At 37.5% G+C, this 21,383-nt stretch overlaps 1 protein-coding gene and 2 long non-coding RNA genes across 7 annotated transcripts in view; 2 read left to right on the top strand and 1 right to left on the bottom strand.

The window, feature by feature from the left end:
- Positions 1 to 1,172: 1,172 nt before the first annotated feature.
- Positions 1,173 to 2,333, top strand: LOC148734878 (uncharacterized). The gene is made up of 2 exons (XR_015999433.1): positions 1,173 to 1,492; positions 2,054 to 2,333. It is a non-coding gene; the product is annotated as an uncharacterized LOC148734878 (long non-coding RNA).
- Positions 2,306 to 6,533, bottom strand: LOC148734877 (uncharacterized). Its single transcript, XR_015999431.1, has 3 exons — positions 5,143 to 6,533; positions 4,362 to 4,422; positions 2,306 to 3,961 (listed from the first exon to the last, which is right to left on the bottom strand). It is a non-coding gene; the product is annotated as an uncharacterized LOC148734877 (long non-coding RNA).
- An 832-nt stretch (positions 6,534 to 7,365) lies between these two features.
- Positions 7,366 to 21,383, top strand: part of LOC111333486 (putative G protein-coupled receptor No18) — a 37,351-nt gene continuing 23,333 nt past the window's right edge. Inside the window, exon 1 of one of the 5 annotated variants that reach the window (XM_022939073.2) lies at positions 7,366 to 7,447. The gene's annotated coding sequence lies outside the window, so the exon portion shown is untranslated. Of the gene's footprint in view, positions 7,448 to 10,330; positions 10,574 to 15,948; positions 15,967 to 17,042; positions 17,062 to 21,383 lie in introns of those variants that run through there. The other 4 variants (XM_022939078.2, XM_022939068.2, XM_022939070.2 and 1 more) reach the window with 4 other exon arrangements.

Here is a 21,383-nt window from a genome sequence, read left to right as displayed (position 1 = left end):
GAACATTGAAAACCTCTCATACCAATCGCGACAAACTGAAGACTAACAATGTGATTCGCTATCCAAAGTTCTAAACGGAAAAAAAAATGAGGAATGATATATTTTGCAAAAGTCCAGACCGCAAGACGTGAACTTTCGGGGCCAAATTCGCCGATACGAAAGCCGCTCGATCCTAACCCTTACAAAAACAAAGAAATGGGGAATCTGTTAAGTCTATGTTTCAGTGTTGTTACAATAGGTGATTGATACAAGAACAATCTGTTATTGTTTTAAGAGGAAAACTCACGTTCAGAACGATGCTAAATTGAAGAGCAACAACATCAGTCGTGTCATTTGTCCTACATGTACCGTAAACCTTTATTACTTTCTACCTTTAAATTTTTCAAGGAGTCTGCGAGATTTACACATCTGGTTTTTACACATTTTAATTAAGTGGGTTTGGTTCATCATAATTCATGGATGTTCGAAACCACATGTAATTCCTAACTGAATTTGGAAAATTCCACAGGGAAATTACATTTGTATTTAAAATTACTTCAGTAAAGGTTGCTATGAGTCTGGAATTTTCAAGATTAAAAAGCATTTTGAATGAATTGTTATGAACAGGCATGAATCGTTGAGAACACAATTACAGATTAAACAAATTTACTTTTAATCTCTTCCATAGGGTCCGAGTAATTGTCTTTTATTTGCTGACAAAAAAGATGTGCTCTCTTCAAATATAGGAGCGGCTACATGAAAACAAGTTAATTTCGTCGAATCTTTTATAAAGGACTTCCGACAAGGGGAGAGATGATTTGATTGTCAGTTTTCATATTAAAAACGGACTTATTATCTCCAAAATTAATTAAATTTCTAAGTAAAGGCAACTCCGGTAGTCATACGCCATGAACAAGTTAAACAGAGAACAATACAGTATTATGTACAGTTTTGGTCCCAATAGTATTCACATCGCCACGATCACTTTTAAAGGCATTCGATAATTAGTAAAATGAATCTTGCGTTATCTTTCCAAGGGTCTATCATTATTCTTTTGAATAATCATACGATTTGTCCACAAAGAGCAACTATGCAATACAGGGTCTCTTTTGAAGGAACATACGTCTGATGACTCGTTGGCTCAGCTGTCGATGAGGAATAAACTATATGCGCGTTAAGCGTTAAGTCCACAGATTAAGTGGCTCCTTTGGCTCGGCGGTGGATGAAAGAACGATGAGCGGGTCTACATATTCAGTGGCTCGTTTGGCTCGTTTGGCTCGTTTAGTTCGGCGGTGGATGAAAAAACGAGGAATGATCTATATGTGTGTTAAGTCAGTCTTAGGTCTTTATATTCAGTGGCTCGATTAAATGGCTCGGCAGTGGATTAAGGAACTTGAAATAATCTAATTGCAAGTCAAGTCTCAGGTTTATATATTCAGTGGCTCGCGTGCATGGTTGAAGGTGATAGCAGCGAATTTTTAAGTGTTTGAATAACATACATTTTTTGTAAAAGGTAAGGGTGAACTTAAGTAGTTTAAAACTAAGTGTTTCGTAACTAATGTCACTATGGTGTGTCAAAGGCGGTTAAGAAGCGACATTTTAAAATCATATTAACGTCGCAAGGTAACAAACAACCAATATTATTGTCAAGGTATTGAACAAGGTGTTGAAGATTGTGCACATAACGAGACACACCACACCATATGCTGTCCAGACTTAGAAAAACGAGAGGGGAGCAAAAGAATTTATTACGTCAGGTTGTGGGTGTTTACAGACACTCATTTAATCCCTTCACAATATATATGACCGCATCTTATAATCCTTCATCAGCTGACATTTGTCAGGAATGTCAACTACGTGCACATCTCACCATATGCTGTCCAGTCTTGGACAAATGAGAGAGGAGCCAAATAATTTATTACGTCAGGTAGTGGATGTTTACAGACACTCAAATTATCCCTTCACAATAAATGACCGCATCTTTTAATCCTTCAACAGCTGACATTTGTCAGGAATGTCAAATGCGCGCAGTATTAAACTTATTAATCATTTGTGTAATTCCCTGATATTGCAGGATTTTTTTGAAACACGTCATATCGCGGATGTATGGAGAATAGATGCACTTTTAACGACTTGTGGTTGTGGGAAAATTACCTCACGTTTTATGTTTAATGGTCATATACTTCATATGGAAAACGTGCTTTTATAACGAAAACTATAATCAGTATGGACAATTGGGATACTTTATCAAAGTACAGATACTTGAACGCGGGCACTGTCATGTAATCGAATTAAAAGAACGTTAAGAAGGGTCGAGTAAAAATACTAAAAAAATCAGATTATGTTTATTGCTACCGATATCAACACAAGCATAAGCGTCACTTGGCTCACTAGCAGCGACAAAATTGCATTGGGTGAAAGATTCAAGGAGATCAAGCAAATATCAAAGTCTAGGGTACAACGAATGGAGCTAAATTGGCAGATCTAAAACTAGACAAATATTGAAGTCTAGGGTACAACGAATGAAGCTAAATTGGCAGATCTAAAACTAGACAAACTATTCCCAGAACTTGACCCAAAAACAAAAACTATAAGGTGAGAGCGGTCTCACTATTAAAGACTATTGAACTGTGCAAAGGCAATTAAAGGACATTTGTGAAACATGGAATTTTTCATCATAAGGGTGTTTATTTCAGTCTCAGTAATAACTTTTCATGAAGGTAGCGCAAAAGGATCAGTTTTATCACAGGCGTCCCTAGCTCACGTCGCGAGGAAAAGCGAACGGGATTATTTCATGAAAGCGTCACGCGTTGTGTGACATCGCGAGTAAGTGTTGAGAATTTGAATGCGTTATAAGGTATGGGGAACAAAATATGGTCTATTTAAAACACTAAATATTCTGAAATATGAATATTTTACACGTTGGATTAATAAAACTTACTTATTCCTTGTGTGTCTGTCGTGTTTTTTTTGGCGATTTCTCTCGTTTTGGGCATGCTTTGCCATCACTGCTTTTCCTATTATTAGAATAATTAGTGTATTAAATGGACCATATTTTGTTCCCCATACTATTCCTTATAACTCATTCAAATTCTCAGCGGTTACTCGGGTAAATTAACACCGCGTCACACAACGCGTGACGCTTTCATGAAATACCGCTTTTCCTGGAGACGTGAGCTTGGGATGCCTGTGGTTCAAGTTGTATTTGTTTTGCGACAATAATAGACACGCCTCTTGGCGTGTGAAGTATATTCGGGAAATTTTTTTCATCACGTAGAAAAACCCAACAGATCACCCGCGGCTGAAAGAATCTGGATCTATATAGTTTTGCGGCTAGTAGTCTGTTCAGTTTTTTCTAAATAAGGAGTGGAAACTGTCGGCGAAAAGAAATTGGAACCATGGGGGAGTGGGCCATAACCGTGTTCGCGATGCCCCTTCCCGATTTTGATTATCAGCTTGCTTCCCTCCACGTTCGCAAAGCAAAAGGGAAACAAAATGAACAGTAGGGAGCCGCAATTCAGAGTGAGGAAATGACAGAAACTAATAAATCATTGTACAATCAGAAATAATTATTGCTGATGTAGAGTTAACTAGTCAAGATAAAGTTTAATGAGGCATATTATGCATCTCGCAGATGTGGTAATAACCTTCTGATTGGTATGATTAAAGAACCAAATCTTTTGCAAATATAGCAAATGATTAGTCTTAGAGACCATAAGACACCATCGCTCGACGTTACTCCAACACACCTTGAACCAACAAAACACTTTTTCTCAACGGAGGAACTGCGAAGATATATGACCTCCCTTTCATTAGCTACGCCTTCAGTCCTATCAACATCTGAACGACGCTCGTAAAAGATTTTTCTACCGCACCTGTCTCTATCGTATAAGACCCCTGAATCCAGTTGTTGAAGGAGGGGTATATTTCATTGCTCCTCAGTTCCGGCTCACAGCATTAACTATCCCTCGGGTGAGTCCACCTAGTAACATCAAAAGAGACTCTTAACCGATACTCTTAGGTTATGGAAGGCTTGACGGCCAACTACACACTCGGATGAGGAATGATTGATAAGCTGTGATGCTTTTTCCATCATCTCTCCTCATAAATATCTATAAGTCCTTTGTTTTTAATTGATTTAACTTATGAACTCTTTGCTTGCGTCTTGAAAAATTTCCAAAAAAATTGTTGTTCTCCAAGAACGAGTATTACATTTAATTTACTTTACCGATAGAAAAGAACATATTAGCCTAATTCGTAAAAGCAAAAACCCTACCTATTGACTCCCTATAGTATAAAGTTGTATGTCAATTAATGCTCTATGTTTATAACGTCAGTGCACCTTCTAATATCATGTTAACGAGAACGTCACTCATCCATACCTATAAGTAAGCACTCTAGGCTGACACAAAGAAAGGTCTTTTCGCGCGTTGGGGTCAAAATCTGGAATGAGATAGCAATGAATAATTGTCAAAGAAATCTTAAAAAAAAAAAGAAATAAAAAAAGCTTTCTAAATATTCTACTGAGACACTGAGGATTTTAACATTGTGCCGGACGAGATAAAGCTAAAATTCAAACACTGTAAAACTGACACAAACTGAACCAGTTCTATGATATTAATAAAACACTTAAAAACTCAATGTCTATTTATGTATTATTTATCCAATTCTGTATCATTTCCACCATAATTTAATTAAGTTAAATTTAATTTAGTTCAATAGAAAATTAACCCGCCTCTATCAGCATTTGCGATCTGCGGGTTAAAGGAATATTTTGCTTGTTAATAACAGAAAATAAATAAAGTGTGAAAGTGTGAACGGGTTAAAGAAGAGCACCACGAATTCCTTTGTTTTATTGACACCTACAGAGGAAATCAGTTTATCTACTTGAGCAAAGAACGAATCTTGAGGATCCCACATAACATTGTCTAGAACCATCAGTAACGTGCAATTGTCAACAAACTTTATTGAGGAAGCGTGGAAGAACGAATACCTGTTTGGTATATGCAGAGCATGATGACAGTATTGCGAAAAGGGAGCGAAACATTTATTATGTGTACAGAGCAATTACTAAATCATGATGATGTAGTTTTCGTGTAATTTGACAGGTTAATTAAATCAGGTTTAACTGGTTTTAGCTATACTTTTGGTAAGAACACTCACCAAATATTGGTTCATTGAAGCACTCTGACATCCAGTCACTGATTCAGCTGGTTTTTAAACATTTTCTTCCTCAGTTTGAGACAAAGGTGACGGTGATGTAATGAGACCAGTCTTCTGGGGAAAGAAGGAACACAAGAGGTCAATAAACTTACTCGCACGAAACCTGTGGATCGTGTTTCTTTTAGTCTACTTTTTCAAATTAAAGTGGATCACGAACTAGCGGTTATTTGCCTTTTTCCATCTGCATGAAAAGGAATGGATGACAGTATATGCTTCTGACTGATGTGGCCCGTTTAGGACCCATACCCTCCTAAACCTGTTAAAAAGGTTGGCCGGCTAGGCTATCAAATGGGTGAATGTAAGGACTGCATTCAATTCAACAGCACTGCAGGCAATTTTTTCCTTAATCAACAAGAAAGGAGTCAACACATTTCCATTACAAGATCACATTATGTAATGGCTATCAAATTTTATCCCAAACGCCATTACAGTGTGATCTTCCTCAGTCTTCCCCATGACGAGTGTGCAATACTAAAAAGGCCGGTAAAGAGGGTAACGTGCTGTAGAAGAGGCTTTGGAAGTGGCTTCGAGAATATTTGTCAACTATTCATGTACTACATAATTTATTCACAAGATTCAGTAGATGTACCTAAAAACTAGCGATACAATGGAACATTCTTTGCTGGCTGATCCGTATCTCATTGTTATTAAGTACTTTCCAAGCATTTTGAGAAGCTTTTATAAACCACAATATGTGCAATTGCGGCAGATTTTCGTCATTATGCTGCAAACATTAGGATTGGTCTGTCACAGTATATATGAAGCTGGTTTTACAAGCAGACAAGCTTCAAATATTTTCGGAAATAATAAAAAAAAATAAGCGTAGAAACTCTGCAGTCTAGCATGTCATGCAAGGTAAGGTTCATCTTGAATTGACGGAGATTTTTTTTCGTGATCAACGTCAGTAATCTTCTTTGTTTATTTGTAATGAAAGCTTCCCAGCTCTCCGTTGGTACGCTGATAAGGAGATGAATAAAACAGTCGTTATCAACTCTACCTTAGCCAAATCTTAAAGTGCAAACCACATTCTTTTAATTGGCTTTGTTGTGGTCGCTAATACAGGTACAAGTAGGTACAGGTACATGCAAAATAGGCACCACGTTCACATGTTTCTAGTCCAATTACGTACAGCTATGATCGATTTTTATATCACTGGGTTCTGAATAAATTCTACTAGTATTAAAACTATTGCATCTGACTTAAAGGTATATCCTCGGCTATCAACTTGCATTATTTCTATGTCCTGCTTCGGGAGTGCACTTATCAATAAATCAGAGCACAGTGCATTTATGGACGTGACTAATGTAACGACTGTTTCGGTTTTCACATTAATCTGCTACTCAATCCAATGAATAAATCTGTTCGGTAGCCGCTGAGTGAGAGACTAATTTTCCAGTCCTGAAGTTTAGAAGAGGTTAAGAAAAAAACGTTAACTCAAGGCAAATGCAAATCTGATATAGTAGCAGCCAAAGACAAGTATCACCTTCATCAGGTAAGCTTCGTTGAACTTAACTACAAGAAAGGTAGTCTTCCGTTTAACGTTTTTTTTTTTTTTTTAAGAAGTCAGAACAAAAAACTGTAAAAAAAAAAAATTCTTTTGTTTATGTTGCCGCGATTCACCAAATAAATATACGTTGACGTGCCCCCAAAATGCCTGTAAGACCAATGGGTCGCACCTCCTACTAGAAAATCCTTCCCCCATCCCCATGCACCCTCCGCGTGCGGTATCATGTCGTGAGATTTACCTTTCATTTACACTTTGTTTAATATATATATATATCTATATATACTGTGAATCCTTTTGGATCGTTCTGGCGCGGCGTCACTGTTGGCTCGAGGCCTTTTAACTTGTTATATATATATATGATATATATAAAAGATCATCATGATATCATGTATATTGAAATTAAACTCGGTTTTAAACTATTCAAATCTTAGTGTATAGAGCCGGTTGGATTTTACAGCTTTGTTAAAAGATACAACACACACTCACAAAAGTGGTTTCACTGAACTGTACTTTCCGGCTAAAAAATTCCTCACTCATTTTATTCGTCAAAACAAAGCTGACCGCCAGTTAAAACATCCTCAGCGGGCGACATGAAATGAGGAGTATCTACGATTTATATCTGCTTAAATATACACGGGTTCCATTATTCAAAACCACTAACAAAATCGGTTACAATGCGGCTTTTCAGAATACTATTGACTGATAATCCTTGTAAGAAGCGGATCAAGGCAATAAAAGGTAAGGTTTGGGGAAAAGGTGAACTCATGTTTAGGAAAATTGAAAAAGGTATTGATCAAATAATTTAGGAAGGGAAAGACGGGAGTATTTTCAAAGAATTCTGGTTTTTGTAACAATAGATCTGCAGAAATTTTCAAAATCAATAATGTAGTAAAACTTAAACATAGAGCAAAATGCAAAGTTTTTCAGCTTTGGAAAAGGACCATACATTTAAATTTTGTCACCACTACGTTTTGCATGCAACTTTAATGTTGGGGCTATCGATTTGCGACTTTGAAAATGCACGACAACTCACTAGCTTCGAACCATACTACTGGCGTTGATAATCGAGGTATCAAAATCATTTTCAGTTGGGGTATTATATTATTTATTTTTTCGCTAATAAAAGAACGATCACGAGGCGAAAAATAAAATCACTTCTTTCGAAACGATCGAAGACCTCACTAAATATGCAGTTCCATGGTAAGCGCCTCGAACGGCACAGAGGAGGCTTTCGTCGTCGGCCTCGGTTTTTTTTAGCATATTGATGAGATATCCACTCCACGCAGATTCCTTATTCATTACGAGGAAAAAGCTTACTATTCACTTATCGCATTTGTTTGCGTGGAAGCAAGCCGCAGTCAATTATAAGTGCTTTTTAAGATGATAATGCACTAAAATGTCTAAGCAATGAGAAAAAGGCACTCAGCCGGGTTTTGTTTCATCTACATGCATTCTAAATACATTTATGTCAGTACATGACACGATCAAGTTAGTATGATGCTAGTGCTATTAGCATCTACAGTATTTAAAATCGATATAAATACTCGTTGCTCGTTGTACAGAGAAAACAAACCTTTTCACAATAATTAACTGGCAACTCACAACCTCATTTTAGCCCAAACTTTAGCTTTATGAGATATCAGCAACTTAATAATTATTTATGAGTACTACTGAGAGAAATCTGGGCGATACGCCCTTAAGGAAACGTCTGTGCTGCACATATAAAAGTGGCACTATTTTCATATAAGGGACTTATAAAATCGTTATGGGGAAATCAATTCATATCATGATTTTGCCGGAAAGCGTGCGATAAAAAGAAAATTTCCGCTAACACAGTGAGAACTGTTTCACAAGAATTGCCTTCGGAAGCTTAATTTCCCGAGCCTAACTTGATGATTTTAAAATGTAAATGAAAATTTTTAAGGAAACCTAATGATTATTAAAGTGTTATATTTACCAATATATCTACAAATAATCCCTCGAATTGTGTAGTTTTGATTGACCCAACTGATAGGGTTTGTCGCATCCGATAAGTTAACAATTTCTCTGCATCAGGTGATCCACTCACACCAATATTATAGATGTAGGATAAAACGATTTGCGCTGAAATTGAGCACCATAGCAGCGTCACAATAAACGTTCCAAGAGAGCGAGTGTGCGACCCTGCTGAGCGAAAAAATTAAAAAAAAAATAGTGAAAAAATTTAAAAATGGCGTTTTTATCTAGTTCACGCTGCAACCGTCGATCTGTTTGCTTTAGAATAGTTAACATGATGTGTGTGGAAGATAATCGGAGAATGCAGCCGATAGGTTTCCTTTGCTTTACATTATAAATAGCCTTGAAATTTCTAAATACACGAGCCATTCTGTCGGCCATTTTTTGTGTCAACTTTGACCTTTTAATTGGTTCCCCTAATATAACTACCTCTTTGTTCTGAGTAGCTTTTGGGATCAATTTCACTTTAGTGTATGAGTGATAAATAATGACAATATCGGGTGCAAAAACAAGCGAACGAAAAGGCCTAAGAATGAGTCTCTCAAATTTGCCAACTGGGGATTCGTGGTTTTCTCCTTTTCTCTTTTTTTTCGAAATTTGCAATTTGTGTCTGCGTAAATATGAATATTAAAAGGAGCTCATTTATTTTTTCTAACCTTTACTTTACGAGAGACAGTTCTATATATTCAAGCATTTGAAATTCGGGAACAAAGTTCATCATTTTCTAAGAATCTGAATCTCATCCTATCTCTAGTTGTAACGTAAAAGTAATTTGTCCTCACTGTTTGACATCTACCCCACTTTTATTGCTTTTATTTCATATAGTCTTGAATTTAGCCTTCGAATAGACTTTCCGTTTCTATGATGCAAATTATCTTTATTTTTGAAGTTGAATGAAATGCTGATTTGGTCATCGTAGATAACAAAGATGTATCGCTTAACACCACCATCGACGGGCCATAATTCCTACACAATTGAAAATATAAGCTTGTTTTGAACGAAGCAAAATCATAAACATAGAGAAGTAGATCGTAGTTGTCTCTTAATTAAAGTATCTAACCGCTAAATCTCTTCATAAACCTCATCTCATATCATCATATTAGCCATAGCTTCTCTAAATGAATCTTTTGTTTTTGAAGAAAACAGAATACGTGACACATTTTCCACAGTAACCAATGTACTTATGCAAAGTGTACATTGCTTTATAATAAAAAAACAACTTGCGGGAAACTTTAGGAAGGCGAAAAAACTGATGAAATATTAGCCACATAGTCCTTTTACAAGTTTCTCTCACGCAATCGCTTTTATTCCTTTTTTTTACAAAACGGGTTTTGACCAGATTCTGTTCTTAGGATAAAGAACGGAAGCATAAGATAATCTTGCGCAACAAAGTTTCCACTATTGAAATTTTCTCGAACTTTCAATGCACTTAAAAACAGCCGGTTAATGAACCTTATTTTTGATAAGTCTAATAGAGCTTTCCTCTTAACCCTTGCAAAGTGCAAAGTACGCATATCATAGACAATCGCGATTCACTGCAGACATTTGACGTTATCGAACGTCACAGGAATAAATAAAGGATAGTTGTTCTGGACAGCTGGATACTGCCAAGCTAACAAAGGTAATCAACACAGATCACAAATTCGCACAAGATACTGTCCGCGTTCTTACAAAAGAAGAAGATCGCATGTGGCTGACTTTAAAATACGACTTCTTGCTTTCAACGATAGTGGGTAAAACTGACTTCAACATTTCGGATGTGAAAAGTATACCAGATTTCCCAAATATCGTGAGGCAACATCAGAGAAAGAAAACATAGAGAACACAGACAGTCTCAGTAGTCGACGCAGTTGTGTCGCAAAACAACAGGTAAATCATACACGCGATAGCTTTAATTCTAACTTAACGAAAAGCGAGCGACCTCAGAGAAGTTGTATATTACCTGATTTATATTTAATCGCACAACTACAAGGCAAAGGAAAGAAAGATTTAGTAGTTAATTTCTATGTGCCTGGGGGTCTGGCATTTTTCAAGCATAAGGGTGCTTCCAAAGCTATTGTTTGAGGTAAGCTTACGCTAAAGGTGTTTTAATTTCCTAAAACCACTGTTTGCTGTCAGCCTAAACTGCTAGTGTTTTAATTTTCTAATGATTATTCAAACTGTGCCGTGTTTTCATCGCATTATTATCGTTGGAGAGAGTCTGCCTTTTGGTCGAGTGTCGAGGGTTACATGTCGAGGGTGAGGGTAATATGTCGAGAGTCCAAAAAAACCAAAAGTAGTAAATCAATAACTAAATAAGAAATATTAAAATAAAAAATATTAAAATAGAAAATATATTAAAAATAAAAAAATATAAATAAATATTAAAGTTAAAAATGAAGTAGAAATAATGAATTAACAATTAAATAATAGTTAATAATAACACCGGGAATGCAAGTTTTCTACGCGGCATTTTTTGGGCATGTCTTTGGGGGAGCGTTGCGTGACATACTACTTAACTGCGTGATAGATCGAAAGAAAGAACAGATTACTGCACCATTTCGGAGGGCGAAATTTAAAGACGAAATTATTCTGTAAAATTGGGCAAAACACCTGCCTGCTGTAAAATATTGACTGCACAATAATTGACTTTATTGTGTGACCTCAAGCGCTAACCGGCGTGCGACTTATTCTGGAATTTGAACTACACAAATGCGTTTCCGACTCGTTTCGGATTGAAAAACCAGATGCTTTAAACAAGAATACTGTACCTTCACCCAACAATTGTTGTTAGATTGGGAATATAATTTCAAACATTACAACTTTCGTAAGCAGACTACCATGTTCGTGCGGGAGAAACATCTCTGGAAAAGAAAACTGTGGTGTCGATCCGGTATGCGGTTTACCGGTAAAAGCTTTTGTTGTCAGGGTAACTGGGCATACCTGGAAAACCGACCACATTGTGGCTTGACAAGCGTTGATCAATCTCAAACAAAGCACCCATGGAAAACAGCCATTCTCTGAAGACTCTTTAGCCCGACTGATAAAGAGGTCTCCGGGTTAAAAATTGTAATCACTAATGTTCGCCAAAACTGGCGGTCTGAGAATATCAATTGGTCTACTTAATTGCGTGCACGCAACGCAACACAACGCCATTCTCGTTCAGTAGTGGCGGATCCAGGGGGAGGGTCCGGGGAGTCCGGACCCCCCCTATCAGACCTGACGCTTACAAATTTGAGACTGAAATTCTTACATCGACAGGATCGTATATCACTTTTTAACTGGCTGATTTTTTTAATGAATCCAAGTAAACGGTAAGCGGCCAAGGAATATAACGTGCAACCGCGACTGGTGGGAGGGGGTGTGGGGGAGAAGTAATTTGCCTCTGTCCAACAGTCCTTTCTGAACCAAAGTTTGGACCCCCCCAATCAAAAATTCCTGGATCCGCCCCTGTTCAGTAATGGTCAGGCCGGAGAGGGCAGGGACGGTGGGCCTGACTCCCACTTCCCCCACACTGTTGTGCTGTAAAAAAAAAAAAAAAAAAAAAAAACAGATTACATAAATTGAGATAAAATAATTTAAAAAAAATAGTAAAAGTTTCATGTTTCTGGAACAAGTTGTTTTTCAAGGACTAAATGCATTTTACCATTGACAAAGTGGACGGTGCATTTTACCTTTGATTAAGTGGACGCTCATTTACCTAAAGATATGACGAATTTCTGGCGACATTAGTAAAATTGATTTTCAGCTCTAATCTGATGGCACTACAGGTTTATGTCTGGCTCATTTCCCGGTGGGAAAACCTCTCAAGAACACGGAAATCTTCACAATTAGTTCATTAAAATTGTTAAAAGTACGATCAGGACTTCGGTCTTGCCGATCCTTCTAACCTGCATTGTTAAATAAAGATGTATGTATGTAGATGTATGTACCGTAAATGCTCGAGTTAGCGCCCGGGGCGCTTATTTAATTTTCTAAGGCGAGAGGGGGGGGGGGGGGCGCTAATTCCAAGGGGGGCGCTTATTTGAAGCTGGGCGCTTATTTCGTTTATCAATTTTTAGCCTCAAAATGACATTATCTTTATTTCTATTGGGAGCAAAGATTTACGAGGAAACTAATAAAGTGAAGCAGCTATGTGCTCACATGGATATTTCTATCAAGGAAATGAGAAGCAAACCCGTGCGACTTTGAAAGGACATTACTATTTATACTATTTAAAAAAATGTCACATTTTATTAAAAGAACCGTATGGACCGTATACGTCTGGTATATCGTACCGAGTACCGAAACTCATTTTTTCTCGGGGGAGGGGGGGCCCTTATTTGAAGAGGGCGCTTAGTACAAATTTTGAGCCCTAGGAGGGGCGCTAATTCGAAGCGGGGCGCTTATTTGAGGATGGGCGCTAATTCGAGCATTTACGGTATGTATTTATGGTATTTTCAATTTTGGTCGTTCTCGGAAAAAAAAGTGAAAATTTAGCTCTCAATTTGCTCGCTCCGGCATTATTTTACTTCAGTTCAGCTTAGAGAAAAAGGAAAAGCCTTCCCGACGAAAGTTGAATTTCTTTTTCTTCGTTTTGATAACTTGGTAAGTAAAATGGTGGCTTATCTTAACTTGAAAAGGAGAAACTGTATTTCTCAGCAATTAACACAAGTTATGTTGTTAAAAAAGGCAACAACTAAGTAGGTCAGCCAGCCATGCAAGTAAGCCAGCCATGCCAGTAAGCCAGCCATACCAGTAAGCCAGCCATGCCAGTAAGCCAGCTATGCCAGTAAGCCAGCCATACCAGTAAGCCAGCTATGCCAGTAAGCCAGCCATACCAGTAAGCCAGCCATGCCAGTAAGCCAGCTATGCCAGTAAGCCAGCCATGCCAGTAAGCCAGCCATGCAAGTAAGCCAGCCATGCCAGTAAGCCAGCCATACCAGTAAGCCAGCCATGCCAGTAAGCCAGCCATACCAGTAAGCCAGCTATGCCAGTAAGCCTGCTATGCCAGTAAGCCAGCCATGCCAGTAAGCCAGCCATGCCAGTAAGCCAGCCATGCCAGTAAGCCAGCTATGCCAGTAAGCCTGCCATGCCAGTAAGCCTGCCATGCCAGTAAGCCAGCCATGCCAGTAAGCCAGCCATGCCAGTAAGCCAGCCATGCCAGTAAGCCAGCCATGCCAGTAAGCCAGCCATGCCAGTAAGCCAGCTATGCCAGTAAGCCTGCCATGCCAGTAAGCCTGCCATGCCAGTAAGCCTGCCATGCCAGTAAGCCAGCCATACCAGTAAGCCAGCCATGCCAGTAAGCCAGCTATGCCAGTAAGCCTGCCATGCCAGTAAGCCAGCCATGCCAGTAAGCCTGCCGGTCAGTCAGTGGGTTGAACAGTTGGTCGGTCAACCAGTAATCAGTCAGTCAGCTAGCCAGTCAGTCTGCCCGTTGGTAAGTCGGTCGCTCATTAAGTCAAGACTGTGTCGAACACAAAATAATGAATTATATATCATCCTCGCACAAGCTTTCATTACTAAAACGAATAACTATACGCGCGAGGTAAATAACCCGCCTGAGATTAATACTCATTACTGATAGAGCATTTGTACTTGGCCGGTTCAATTGTGCCTAAGGTGTGCTTATGAAGTTTGATGTAACGTTTTTTTCGCATAAAAGGGGGCCTGCTTAGAGGATAGATTAAACAAATATCTCGATGAATAACACACATTTCAAATTAAAAAATAGCAAAAACCTTACGGGCTGCTACTCCGAATTAAACCGATCAAGATAGTGGTTCTCCAAGCCCAGGGATTGCATAGAAAAAATGCGTGCTTCTGTGACCGATTTAAACAAGCATACTCAGGAAAAAATATATATATTCCAAGTACACCCAACAGGAGTCGCACCTACCAGCTATCGATAAGTACTTCGCATGCTCTATTATCGAGCTATAGTAGACTCGGGTTGGCGACGGTGGCCATTAGACTTGGCTCATAACTTTCCTCCGCCACCCTGTTGTCACGTGACGGATCTGAACATTGATGCAGCTGTTTGCAAATAGCTAGTTCGCGTAGCCAGGCGCGCCTAATTTAGACTAGGACGCGTGAGCGAAAGGCCACGCGTGTCTACTCGCGTACTTTTTACTCGCTGTTTGTCACCAAGTATCGGCTACGAAAGGTAATTTGTGATGTGAAGGAAAATGAATTTGGTAGATTTTTAACCTAATGATTATTTAGGGTGAACCGTCATGTAGTCTGTTTCTTTTTCTGATAAATGATATCGCAGAAGTCGATGTACTCGGCCAAAAAAGGAAAAAACGTCAGAGCGTTCACAACGATAATTAAACCTTTACCGACTTAAAAATTATCATTTCATCGATACAAAAATAGCTTAAGCCAATTACGTCTCTACAGAGTTCTTCACAGTTTTTCTAAAGATCAAATCAACTGAAGTGACTCTAAAGAATAAGTATTTCCTCTTTAAGAAGAGAACGGAAATGAAAACATCATACAGGGTTCATTTTGGGTGAGAAGTGTATTTAATTGCGTGCGTGCGAAAACAAAGATGGAACCAGTAAGGCAACAAATAAAAGGTAAAGTGATATCGATGTTAGCTTGGCTTAAATGGTTAATGGTAAAACACAAAAAGGGAGAAATATTTTGATGTGAGTATACATAAATTGGCTTATAATAAAACAAAAACAAAAACAAAACCAACAACATCGACCACAAACAAGGAAGCTTACTTGCTACTCTCTTCACCGGTTCTGGAGAGGATTCTTGGTCATTATGAAAACGATCTGACTTGTGTCTCCAGTCATCTTCAAGGAGTTGACGCTAGAAAAAAATTGCCGGGAAAGGAATACAGATGAAATGAAGAAATCATCGGTTTTCGATATATTTTAGCGAGCTGGTGAGAGAAAAGGCAAATTGGACCTAACCTTTTTAGGATATTCTCTCAATATCGCCTTCGATGAGAAAGATTGAATTAAAAAACGTCGCCGTTTTAATTATACGAAAACGTAAGATAAGCGAGAGCACAGGGCTGTTAATTAACTTAAATTCGTACAGAATTTTGTTCAAATAGCCATAGATATTTATTCTCATTTCAATATGAATGCTGTGGTTGCCAATACAAAGTTATTCTCTTTTTGAAAGCCCAGAATTGAGCTCTCCCTGTGTCAACATTAGAAAGCAATTTCCTTGTAGGAAAAGGAGACACCTTTGCATTTGTCGTTAACATTTTAACTTAAACATTTTATCAGGAGAAAACACGTATTTCTGTTGACTGCCTTCCAAATCTACTATTTATCAAGGTATGTAAGAAACTAATCGAAATACTCTTCTTTTACGACAACCTTCAGAGATGTGTGTTTTATTTGATGAAAAGCGAAAACATTTATAAACTCCTTCTTTTCATATGATAAAGAAAATTTCTTGTTACACCGTTTACCACCTAAGCAAACTACTGCAAAACAGATACTCTTTGGCCAAAAAATAACTTTTCGTTAAAAGTTCTTTTTTTCTTCTTGCTTTCACGATGGAGCCCTATTATAGCCTCTCAAAGCGTTGCATGAGGCGTCATAGAACTTGAAGACGAATTTAGTTTTTTTAAATGGTACAAACCAGAAGAAATAAACATAATTTTGTACAATATCATGACTTTGATGGCCAAAAATAATACAATCTGAGGTAATGAATTTAAAAACCGCCGAAGCAACATGAATCACGTTTCTTGCAAATTCAATTATCGTTTCGTATTCGCAAAGCTATGCGAAAAGAAGACCTGATTAAAACATTAAATGTTATTTGTAGAGGAGTTTTTTTGGTAACATCCTTAAAATTGAAGAATTCTGGGGTACCGCGTTAACAAGGAATCAGAGGTTGTTGTTGGTAATTTTCTGCATGACAATGTTCAATGATTAAGGATAACACGATCGAAATTTTCTTTCTTCCGTAATTATTTTGTCGTTGGCACCTTGCATTAAATATGCAACGAAAAGCCTGAACAGCATTCATTTCCTCTCATGCGATCACCCATCTCTTGCATTTTTTATACTCAACTTTAGATTGGCATGGAAAAATTTGCACGCCTTACGCGAAATGGCTTGAAGAGGCAAATCTCTCCCTGAGACAAAATGCGAAATGATTGATTCGTTTCTATTCTATTGAGCGAAAAATCCTCTTTATGTCGTTACGGATCTCCATTGTAGCTAATCAATAAACGGTGACCAATCCTGCATAAATATTTAAAATGACAGACGGGTCAGCAGCTGAATTGAACTTCATTGTTTAAACTGGACATATATGCTGTACAAAAAAAAAACTTCGCAGAAATTGATTTGTAGCAGTTGTAAGAGCTGAAACAATCGGGACATTGGCGGTGAAGAAAATTTTACTCGAAAAATACGGTAAAGTACAACTAATTTATCTATCTAGAATTCAAAACTACAATAAACCCAAACTGACGCGAACATTTCAATATTTCATCATTATTGACGAAGTTAGAACATTCAGTCAGTGTTCATGAAGGTAGAATTTCTTGTTAATTATTCCGCAATTTTGCGTGCAGGAGAAATTCACATCTTGACCGAAAATTTTTACAAAATAAGGAATCAGTTATTTTGACCATTCCGATCACCCTTGCTAAGTAAAAGATTACATGTTGAAAAGACTGAAAATCGTCAAGGAATCCTTAAATAAAAATAAGGTAGTTTGATTTGTTTTCGGCACACTTCAAAAGTACTGCCACTTAATTAAAAGGCCTTGATGTTTGACTTGGTAAAAGATCGGAAAAACATTGGTCAATAAACAGGTAATTAATTTTTTTTCTTTCAAGTTCTCCCAGTGTTCGCCGCGATTAGTCATTTCATAATCTTCAACATTTCCATCACAATCAAAAAACATGTCCCTCGCTCTATTGTCAGAGGTTAGTTGTATATCTTTTCTTCCACAAACTAGAAGGAACTCGATAATGAGCACTTAACCTACAAATCACTGGTTCGTTGATGAATTATGGAGAGTAATTTTTTTAGTGCCATGCGTTACGAACTATATTCAGGATTTTCGCTAAAACGCAAACTGAAACAAAAGAAAGATGGAATAGAGATTGCAGACGGCCATAACATTTTCCATGCATTTTCGTAAACCGTTCGAAATTAATCTTATGCCTGTAAAGTTCAGATCACATAGTCAGAGTTGATTTTCTTCCACTAATCCTACAGAACATGAAGCTTTTTTTTGATTGACACAAATGACACGAACTTCCCATTCAAGAGCTTCAAACGTTACTGAAAAATCTTATCGTCTAATCACCCCGGTTTACCGAAGTATTTATCGATGTGGAAGACCATTCGCGAGTACAATTTGCGAAACAATATAGCTCTCATAGATAGTGAACTGAGAGAACATACAAACAGAATAAATTACTTTGCCTCCAGTTAAATCTAGTAGTTTTAAAGAAATTCTATGTATGGATGAATCTTTTTAATGTGTTTCGTTTAGCATCAGTAATGACTCAACGACTCAACCCAAACAATAACTTGGCTTACGAATCCGAATAAAGATCAGTCAATAGTAAGCGTGCTTTGCTAGAATTCTATTCACCGCTGCGAAGATTTTTGTATTGCTCTAAAGAGCATATTTCAACCTTTACCACGTAATCTATTAAATTCTATTTATGGACGTAATTATTGTAATATACGTATTTGGTTCTCCGAGGTTTGCTTTTCGACTCTATAAAACTGCTGGTAATTTATCATTTTCCTGCATTGCTCAGTTAAAATCAAGTGATCTTAAAAGGCAGTAACGTATAATGCAAGGAGTGAAATTTCCTGTTCTTGCCTTTGTGTAGAATTGATATCAGATTTTACGCTTTTAAAACGGCAAAAATCTGAAATCCTTGAGTCATTTACGTTGTTTGATGGATATGTTAAAATCCATTTTCACCCAATCACTTCCTGGGCTTGACATTTTCTACAAACAGAACGTAATAGATAATTGCAGCTCAAGAGGAAGACAGGGTATGCAAATATAATTTTGACAGACTTCGAAGAGTGTTATCAAAAGTCTACGAAAATATCAGCAGTTGGGCACAAGATTCTTATCTACTGTTTTTGTCTTCAATAAAATGCTGAAATCAATTTAGACCACTTTAAAATCTATGAATGGATATGCATCTTCAGGTGAGAGGTTTCCACTCATATTCATTTGACTTAACGATTCGAAAATCTCCTCAGTGAATGCCATGCAGTAACTTCAGCATGAAGATTGGGGTTCAGTTTTCAGATCGATTCGACATCCTCCATTTGCTAAATTCCTTATTTCTCTTGTAATTGATCGATGTACTTTTTATGTCTTGATATTGTGGGGAGAAACTTACCAATTGATCAGATCAGGGAGTGAAAGAGTAAGGGAAAAAATATCTCACAATAAACCTAAACTCAGTTGTGGGATGCAATCCTAAAAAGTTAATGACGATTTTGTGCTTTCGTTTTCCTAGACGTGAAGATTTATGAGGAAGTCTGGATAAGATATACACTAGTAAGAAATAAAAAAAAAAAAATGTTACAGCAGTTAAAACCTAAGAAATCGGCTTACTGATGCACTCATTGAAAGTGAGGTACAAAGTGTTACACAATCGTATGAAAGAACCTATTAGAGTTTCAACGACGTGATTAATACCTCATCCCGTTCATTTTTTACTATTTTGCACACTTTTATGGATATATTTAATGAAAGAGAGAATTCAATTAAAGTTCAGCGTAAGAGGGTTTTAAAACTTAGGAGAAAATAAATCAAACTGTTTACCTTTGGAGGCGGAGAACACCTTCGATAAGTATATTTGTTGTTGTTCAAAATTAGTTCAAGTTTTATCAGTTCATAAATTTTCAAAGACCAAAAATGTTCTTATGCCACAAAAAATAGGGCATTAAGATTAATAATTACTTTTTTTGTTTTCAATTAACTATGAATGCTATACTCTCGAAGAAGACGGCAATTGCTACCGGTAGCCGACGTGCAAATCTCGATTTCTGAAATTCCACGGACAACCGATTGGCTTACGAATATATTTCGACTCGTGCATCTTCCATAGTGGCCTAGGGTTGTCAAAAGTAACATGCAACTAACCAACACTGCCACTTGTTCGTAGTGTTGACCAGCAACCATACTGAGATATATCTGTCTGTGCCTTCAACGTCAAGGGTGAGTTCACAAAATATTCGTTAACTTGTCATAGCCAAGAACTATTTAAAGCTTAGTTTTTAGAAAATTAAGACCCTGTTTTTACCAACTTAAAATCTTAAAAAAATAATTAGCCATCAGGTTAAGTTCCATTAACACAGGCACTCAAACGTGGGATGAGTCAACATTACTCAATTAGTACTCGAGATATAACACAAATGAATTAAAGCTTCTTAAAATCATCTTGTAAGGCAACATGCGTTTGAGTATTCGAACAACATTACCGTGGGCACCACGGCTTTGTTACATGATAAATATACATTAGGAAATTACGCGCTTTTGATTGGTTGCAAGCAAGTGCATTTTTCATGTAACACGAGTGCAAAGTTGTCATACGAGTGTAAATAGGGACTTTACGAACCAGAACGCGACGCAGTTTGAAAACACCGAAACCGAGAAGGGCCCGGGGAGAGAATGCTGTCACAAGCGCGGGAAAAACAAAGTTACGGATGCGAACACGACGATGGAAGCATTGATGATACAGAGTTTGCCCTGTTGTACGATTTAAATTCTTCTGAAAATCTCGAATTTCCTTATTGGAAATATGGTCGCTTCGATCTTGATTCTATGACAGATGATGAGTGTAAGACAGAGTTTCGGTTTTTCAAGAACGATATTTATTTACTCTGGGAAGTTCTTGATATTACAGTTCTTGATATGTCTTCTCTTTTTCAGCCTTTTCTTTCATTCTTTCGTCGTCCTCTTTCATTTCTGCATCAGCTGTTTCTTCGAGAGCCATAATTTCTTCCACCAAGTTTTCAAGTTCTATGCCGGGGTTTGAGCGGCGCGATGCCCGAGCTCCTTTCCTCGGCTCTCAATTTCTATTTGATTCGGTTAATTAAAATACCCACATGATCCCTTACGGACCTTTTATGCACAGCAAAGAAAGGCTTGGGACAGGTATTCAAAGTGTTGGCTATTCCATCCCAAATTTCGCTTCTTTGCGACGAACTCTTTCTTGATTTGAACGGATTCACGGAAACAACCTCTCTGCATAACAGGACATCATGCTCGCTTGTCCAGTACATCACATTACTGCGTGAAAAAAGAACAGTCTGTTTTAGTTTGTTTTCAATGAAGAACATAAATATTAAGTTTAAACTCACTTTCATCCTATAGTTAAGTAGGACAGGAAATTGAATCTTCTAATAAACTAAATTGGATTTACTAGCCAGTTTTCGACTTTGGTATCGAACTCGGCAGGTCTGCGTGTTGTCCATTCATCGCAGCTGTAACCAATTGACCTGCAGTAAAAGGCAAATTAAAATGTTTGTTTGGTATTTTTTACAATAAATAACACTTTCATGGACTCAGAAAAACAGTTTTGCCTATAAGGTAGCAGAAGAAAATTTAATTCTAGTTCAAATTCAGTAGAAACTACTCACGTTTTCTGGAAACGCTGTAAGTGCCAACCTCGTGCTCTGAACGTGAAGAAGAAGCGTTGCAGTTTAGCGCCAAGCATGCGCAGTGAAGCACTTTGTGAGCAAAT

The sequence above is a fragment of the Stylophora pistillata genome, chromosome 3 (genome assembly GCF_964205215.1).
Source record: "Stylophora pistillata chromosome 3, jaStyPist1.2, whole genome shotgun sequence".
NCBI classification, from domain to species: Eukaryota; Metazoa; Cnidaria; class Anthozoa; order Scleractinia; family Pocilloporidae; genus Stylophora; species Stylophora pistillata.
This window is presented reverse-complemented; position numbering and strand designations above follow the sequence as displayed.